Source organism: Elephas maximus, chromosome 7, assembly GCF_024166365.1.
Source record: "Elephas maximus indicus isolate mEleMax1 chromosome 7, mEleMax1 primary haplotype, whole genome shotgun sequence".
In the NCBI taxonomy this organism is placed as follows: domain Eukaryota; kingdom Metazoa; phylum Chordata; class Mammalia; order Proboscidea; family Elephantidae; genus Elephas; species Elephas maximus.
In genome coordinates this window covers 127367968-127376199 of record NC_064825.1, presented here as the reverse complement: position 1 = coordinate 127376199, position 8232 = coordinate 127367968, and positions in this window count along the sequence as shown.

The window sequence follows — 8232 nt, the reverse complement described above, 5'->3', positions numbered from 1 at the left end:
GCTGTCTTCGTTATTCTGACGTAAAGGGGGGAAGGAAGCAAAGACCTGAATGAGGTACTTGACCACCTAGTAGGGACTTCAATGCCAGCCCCAAATGCGAGGGGTAAGAAGGGCAGGCACCCTGAGAGAGGCGAGAGGGCTTAGGGGGCGCGATGGGCCTGCAGGACCCATACTAAATCGTTGGGATTAAAATGCTGTTTCCAGGGTCAATGAATGGAACAAAAGAGCCACATGTCTGGGGTCTGGATGGGGCTTGCTGAGGGTCGTGAACCTACTGTGTCCTCATTCTTCCCCTTCTTGGGTAACACAGTGTCTTCCTAGGGCTTCAAGTGCCTGGCCTATACTAATACTTTGACTCCACAGCCTCCTCTTCCTCCCCAGCCTGTGTCTGATCCATTCTCAACTCTGCAACCAAAGTGACGGCAGACTGGCATATCTGGTAACCCTTCTCCCTCGCTTAAAACTCTTGGAGTCTTTAGGATGGGGTTCAGGGCCCATCTAAGGTGGCAGTCCTCCTACTTTTCATCTTGGGAGTCTGGGTGGTGTAGAAAGTTGAGCACTTGGCTACTATCCAAAAGGTTTGTAGTTATAATCTACACTGCTGCCTTGGAAGAAAGCCCGGGTGATCTACATTCTAAAAGTTCAAAAAACAACACTAAAGGTCACAGCCATCGAAACCCCAGTGGAGCACAGTTCTGCTTTGAAACACATGGTCACCATCAGTCAGAATCAATTTGATGGCAATTTTTTTTTTTTTTTTTTGGTTTCTTTCTACTTTCAGCACTGAACTCCAGCCACACTGACATCTGTTCCTTGAACTAGGCCGACTCCTTCACTCTGGGCCTCCTGACAAGCTGTTGCCCCTGCTGTGCTCACTCTTCCACTGCCTCTGCCAGATTAATGTCCCATCTTTCAGGCTAAGATGAGCTGTCAGGGTTCCTTGATAACGTGTCCCCAACAAGCACACGATGTAAGCTCCACTCACTTGTGATTTGCTTTCATAACACTGTGGGCCATGCCCATGTCCAGTCACCAGTTAAACCAGTGGCTTTGGTATCAGCATCTCACTTTCCTCTAAGGGCTATGAGGACAGAGCCTATGTCTGTTTTCCTTTATTGTCCTGCTCCTGGTACCTCACACAGTGTCTGGCATGTAGTTAGCTGCCATTGAGTTGGCCCCTGACTTATTGCAACCCCGTATACAATGGACTGAACAAAACTGACCCTTCGCCGTCCCCATGATTGGTTGTGGATCGGACTGTTTTTATTGGCTGGTTTTCAAAAAATAGTTTGCTAGGCCTTTCTTCTGAGACCGTCCTAGTCTGATGGCTCTGCTGAAACCTGTTCAGCATCAGAGCAACACACAAGCCTCAGATGGGTCATGGGTGTGCATGAGGCACACTGCTAGGAATCAAATCTGAGTTTCCAGCATGAAAATCTAGAATCCTGCCACTGAACCACCACGTTGATCTGTCAAATATAACGTTAGGTGCCATCGGGTGGTTTCCGACTCATAGGAACTCCCTGTACAACAGAACGAAACACCGCCCACTCCTGTGCCATCCTCACAATCATCGTTGTGCTTGAGTCCATTGTTGCAGCCATGGTGTCAGTCTATCTTGTTAAGGGTCTTCCTCTTTTCTCTGACCCTCCACCAAGCATGATGTCCTTCTCCAGGGACCGATCCCTCTTGATAACATGTTCAAAGTATGTGAGACGGAGTCTCGCCATCATTACTTCTAAGGAGCATTCTGGTTGTACTTCTTCCCAGACAGATTTGTTCGTTCTTTTGGCAATCCGTGGTGTATTTGGTATTCTTTGGCAACACCATAATTCTTTTTCGATCTTATTCATCGTCCAGCTTTCGCATGCATATGAGGCGACTAAACACACCATGGCTTGGGCCAGGCGCACCTTAGTCTTCAACGTGACCTCTTTGGTTTTAACACTTTAAAGAGGTCTTTTGCGGCAGATTTACCCAATGCAATATGTTGTCTGATTTCTTGACTGCTGCTTCCACGGGCGTTGATTGTGATTCAAGTAAAATGAAATCCTTGACAGCTTCAGTCTTTTCTCCGGTTATCGTGATATTGCTTATTGTCTAGTTGTGAGGATTTTTGTTCTCTTTATGCTGAGGTGTGATCCATGCATACATCAAATGTAACAGAACACCTTATCATGTGGCAGGTATAATCCTGGGCACTGGAGAAAAAGCAGTAAACGAAACAGATAAAAATCATTGTTTTTCTAGTCGTTATTCTAGTGGGGGAGAATAAACTCAAGTGTATAGTATGTTTGCGTAAGTGCTATGGAGAAAGACAGAGCTGAGAAGGGGTTAAAGGAAGCCTGGGTAGGGGGGATGGTCTTGCATTTTCAATAGAGGGGACAGGGCAAACCTCAAGGAGAAGCTAGTATTGTAGATGTAAGGGAGTGAGATTTGTGGAGAATTGAGAAGAACCTTGCAAGCCAAGGGAACAGCAGGTGCAAAGGCCCTGAGGTGGGAGTCTCGAAGGACTGGGAGAACAGGGCAGAGAGGGAGCAGGACATGAGACCATTCACTTTGGTTCTGACTCCCAGAGAGATGGGAACATGTTGGCAGGTTTTGAGCAGAAGAGTGACATGCTCTAACTTAGTTTGTCACTATCCCTCTGGTGCTGTGTGGGGAACTGGTGAAGATGGCAAGGGCGAACGCAGAAGGCCCCCCTTAGAAGCTGTTGCGATAATCCAGGAGGGCCCTGAGGGCGGTGAGCCAGGGCGAGCAGAGAGAGGTGAGGAGAGTTGGATTCAGGTGCATTTTGAAGGAGGAGCCAACAGGATTTGGCACAGAGCACGGAGAAGTACTCAAGGGTAACTCCGACGCTTTTGGCCTTTTCTCTTATTCATCTACTCGATGAGGTCTATCAGCAAGACCTTTATTTCTTCTTGGCAGTGTCTCCAGACTGCCACACTCTTGTCAATTCCACTGCCACCCCCCAGACCAGCTCTTCCATCTCTGGTTGACTTTCAAGGCTGTCTGTCATCTCCCCCACGTCTTATCTCCAGCTTCTTTCCCATTCCTCCCTTGGTGGGTCCAGCCTCCTTTCTCACACATTTTTTAAAGTCCTACTGTGTGCAGCCAATGTTCCGGGTGCAGGGGCTGTAGCAGTGAACAAGACAGCCCACAGGTGCAGCTTCTACTCGCATGGAGCTTGTCTTCTAGTGGAGGAGACAGATGATACATAAACTCATCTGCTGTGTGACTTCAGGCAATCCGCTTAACCTCTCTGTGCCTCAGTTGATTCCATTTTAAAATGAGGATAGAAAAGTTTCAATGTAGAATAGTTGTGAGGAGTAAAAGAACTGGAATTTGTAAAGCACCCATAACAGTGCCTAGGTACAGAATAAGCACTGTATGTATTTGTTAAGTGAAAGTAAAGCACAAATGAAGACAATTCTAAAGAGTGGCAAATGCTATAATGAAAACAGAGGGAGGTAAGGAATAGAACGACTTGGAAGGTGGAGAGGAAGGAACTCCGAGGCATAGGGTGGTTAGTGAAGGCCCAAAGAAGCTGGCCAGAGACAGAATGCCAGATGAGGCAACAAAAGTGCAAAGCCAAAGGCCCTGAGGTTGGAATAAGTTTGGAACTTTCAAGAAACCCAAGAAGGCTTTTGTACGCTCTAGAGTTCTCGTCTATAAGATGGAGATGGTGACCATCACTGACTCCCCAGGGTTACTACAAAGATTAAAGAATGTAGTCCATACCAGGTGGCCTCAAGTCTTGTCAGACCAAAATCTTATAAATATTTGAGAGCTCTCTTTGAAGAAAGAAAAATACAAATAAAAAATGAATTGTGGGGCATAGAAGTGGTACGAATTGACCCTGAAGCTTAAACTTCTTCAGCATTATGGCAAAGCCACTTCCAAACACAGAAATGTTAGCTCTTATTATAATTTCTACCAACTCAGGCTTCTCCAAACCTCTCGGCAAATGCAGAGCCCTCCTGAGAAAAGGGCAGCGAGGCAGCAGCGTGGGCCGGCCAGTGTCCTGTCTCTGTGTCCCAGGTGCCCAGAGCATGGTGAGACCTGTATTCACGGTCACCTCAGAAGCCACAGATTCTGCAGTGAGTGAGAAATAAGGGGTTGATGTATGTTGGCAAGTTCTCTGCAGAGCAAACTCCCAATTTAGAAGTTCTCCCAATACCAGAAAAAAACTAGCTGGAGTTCAGGTAACTCTGCATGGGGTGGTAGGGGGTAGGGAAGGGTTGCAGCTCAGAATTCTGGGATTTTTTAAGTGAAATTTTTCACTGTTGAGGTGGGAATGTAAGACACTCCCATCTTTTCCCAGTGAGCAAGTGCACAGTCCTGCTCTGGGTTCTGAGAAACTCCTAAAGAATATTTTAGGTTCCTGGGTGGCTCTTATGGTTTATGCTTGACAACTGTCTTAATTACTTTGTGCTGCTATAACAAAAATACCTTCAATAGATGGCTTTAACAGATTTATTCTCTCGCAGTCTAGGAGGCTAGAAGTCTGAGTTCAGGGTGCTGCCAGGTCCAGGAGAAGGCTCTCTCCCTGTCGGCTCTGGAGGAAGGTCCTTGTCATCAGTCTTCCCCAGTCTAGGAGCTTTTTAGCACCCCGAGGTCCAAAGGACACGTGCTCCTGGCTCTTCTTCCTTGGTGGTATGAGGTCCCCCTTGTCTCTCTTCTCACTTCTGTCCTTTGTTTATCAAAAGAGATTGACTTAAGACTAATCTTGTAAATCTAGTCCTGCCTCATTACCATAATTGCCACTAATTCCACCTCATTAACATCATGTTTGTTGTTAGGTGCTGTTGAGTCGGTTCCGACTTATAGCGACCCTATGCACAACAGAACGAAACACTGCCGGGTCCTGCGCCATCCTTAAAATCATTGTTATGCTTGAGCCCGTTGTTCAGCCACTGTGTCAGTCCACCTCATTGAGGATCTTCCTCTTTTCCGCTGACCTGTACTTTACCAAGCATGATGTCCTTCTCCAGGGACTGATCCCTCCTGACAACATGTCCAAAGTACATAAGACCCAGTCTCGTCATCCTTGCTTCTAAGAAGCATTCTGGTTGTACTTCTTCCAAGACAGATTTATTCATTCTTTTGACAGTCCATGGTATTATTCAATAGTCTCCGCCAACACCACAATTCAAAGGTGTCAATTCTTCGGTCTTCCTTATTCATTGTCGAGCTTTCACATGCATATGATGTGATTGAAAATACCATGGCTTGGGTCAGGCACACCTTAGTCTTCAAGGTGACATCTTTGTTTTTCAACACTTTAAAGAGGTCCTTTGCAACAGATTTACCCAACACAATGTGTCTTTTGATTTCTTGACTCCTGCTTCCATGCGTGTTGGTTGTGGATCCAAGTAAAATGAAATCCTTGACAACTTCAATCTTTTTTCTGTTTATTGATGATGTTGGTTTTTGGACCAGTTGTGAGGATTTTTGTTTTCTTTATGTTGAAGTGTAATCCATACTGAAGGCTGTGGTCTTTCATCTTCATCAGTAAATACTTCAAGTCCTCTTCACTTTCAGCAAGCAAAGTTGTATCATCTGCATAACGCAGGTTGTTAACGAGTCTTCCTCCAATCCTGATGCCCCGTTCTTCTTCATATAGTCCAGCTTCTTGGTATTTGCTCAGCATACACATTGAATACGCATGGTGAAAGGTTACAACCCTGACACACACCTTTCCTGACTTTAAACCACTCAGTATCCCCTTGTTCTGTCCAAACAACTGCCTCTTGACCTATGTACAGGTTCCTCGTGAGCACGATTAAGTGTTCTGGAATTCCCATTCTCATTAATATCATAGAGGTAGGATTTACAACACATAGGAAAATCATATCAGATGACAAAATGGTGACAATGACACAACTGGGAATCACGAACTAGTCAAGTTGACACATTTTTTGGAGGGACACAATCCATAGCAACTACTAACCTAAAGGTTGGTGGTTTGAACCCACTGAGTTGCACTATGGAAAAAAGCCCAAGAGATTTGCTTCTGTAAAGATTACAGCCAAGAAAACCTTTTAATTTCCTACTTCAACACCAAGCAATCCTAACTTCCAGCTATCCTGCTAAGACAGACTCTGAATCCTGATTAGGAGGAAAACGTGGGGAAAATAAAATACCATAGAATTGTGTATGATTCAGTAAACGTGTATAGAGATCAAGGCATTGTCGCTTCAAGGGATAAAAGATGGTCATTAATATCTAATAATTATTAATCAGAGAGCCCCAGAGCCCAATCCTGGATCTCACTGTCCACACTCCCTCCCTGGTTGATCTTACCTGGTCCTGTGGCTATCAATACCACATCAGAGGACTCCTAGACTTCTATCTTTGGCTCAAATCTTGTTTCCATCTATCTACCTATCATCTATCCAATTGCCTCCTTGGTGTTTCCATTTGGATATCTAATGGACTTGTCCATGTGTTCAAAATGGAGCCCCCAGTATTCTCCCTCCAGCCCGTCCCTCCCTTGACTTCCCTCTTGGTCAGTGCTATCACTGTTCTTCCAGTGGTTCAGGCTGAAAACTTTGGACCCATCCAGGTCATAAGCAAACTCTATCAGCTGGATATAGTCCCTTCTGCACCACCTCCACCATCCCCTACTTGCAACTGGGAAGGGAAAAGGAGAGTTGGCTCCCAGAGCTGGTAGGTGACCAGAGTCAGAGGGGACCCCCAACCCACCAGGGGCTCCCAGGCCAAATCCTATGTGAGGTGCAGGGTTGGGGGGTGGGGGGTGGGAGGAGAGCTGCTGTACCTCATGGGCTCACTAAGGTGAGGCCAATGAAGACATCAACAACAGCCATGATAGGAGAGTAGACCCCAAGGTATAGGGCACCACATACTGTCACTGCCGTATGATGGATTGCTTTTGTCTGGCCTTTCTTGCCGTAATCGTATACCTCCCACTCAGGTTATCCGGTGGGACTGTGCAGATAGGGTAATTGTAGCCCACCAAATGGATTGGTCAGTTTTGCCATCCTGCTGGGCTTGAGGTGAGCCATACCAGAGGCACAAGGGAGAGCATCCCATCACCACCAAGGAAGAATAGCCAGGACCTGGGAATCCCTGCACTGAGAAGCTCCTGGAACCAGAAGACAGAGGGGGAGAGAGACTCAAGAAGCAGTGGCAGAGAAGTGATGGCAGGAGACCGCTAAGTGGGCCTCCTGGCCAATGGAGCGAGAACGCTGAGTGCCTGGGGTGTCTCTGGGGAGTTATTGGCAGGGGCTAAGAGAGCTTTGTAACACCTGCCTGAGCAGAGCAGAGGCTCAGGGCCAGAGAGAGAGGTGTGCCTGCAAGCACTACTGAAAAGAGTCCGTCCTGATGGAAGAACTGTATCCTGAACGTTCCTGAGCCTGAACTGTAACCTGTTATTTCCTAATAAACCCCATAATTGTATTATCTGTGAGTTCTGTGTGGCCAGCAGAGAAGTAGAGAGTGCTGTGGGAGGTGCTGTTGGTGTCAAAATTGGTAAAGATGGCGGAGAGAGGAGACATACCTGACCTCCGCCTCATAGGAATCAGCCTTGGGCTGTTGATCTTGATTCTCCTTCCCCCTTCTGAAGTTAGAGAGGTCAAATTCTGCTGCCACTCCGTTTTTATAGTCCCCCATTCTAGTACTATCTGGAGGGGGAAGGGATCCCACTAATAACTGGGATAAGACTTCCTGATAGCTGCGTAAGACTGGGGCTTAGAGCCAGAATTAGTTGATCCCAAGGCAGTAGTTCTCAACCAGGGGTGATTTTGCCCCAGGGGACATTTGGCAATGTCTAGAGACATTTTTGGTCGTTACAACTGAGGAGGGGGACTGCTACTGGCTTCTAGTAGGAAGAGGCCAGGGATGTTGCTGAACACCCTACAATGCACAGGACAGCCCCCCACAACAATTATTTGACCCTAAATGTCGGGAAAGCTGAGGTGGAGAAACCCAGATCTAAGAAAAATGTAAGAAGTGTCACTTCTTGCACACCTGAGCCCGGGGTTTGAGAGCAAAACCTGCTACATGACAGCACATAGTATGACACCCAGTGCCAAGGGAAGGATGTAGAGGGGGCACTGTGGGAAATGCAAGTTGGCTGCAAATTTGTTGACACGTCTCCCATTGAAAGGTGGGGGTTCTATATCCCCTCTCCTTGAATTTGGTGGACTCTGGAACTACTACTTTGACCAACAGAACACAGTGGAAATATCCCCTTGTCAGTTTCCAGGC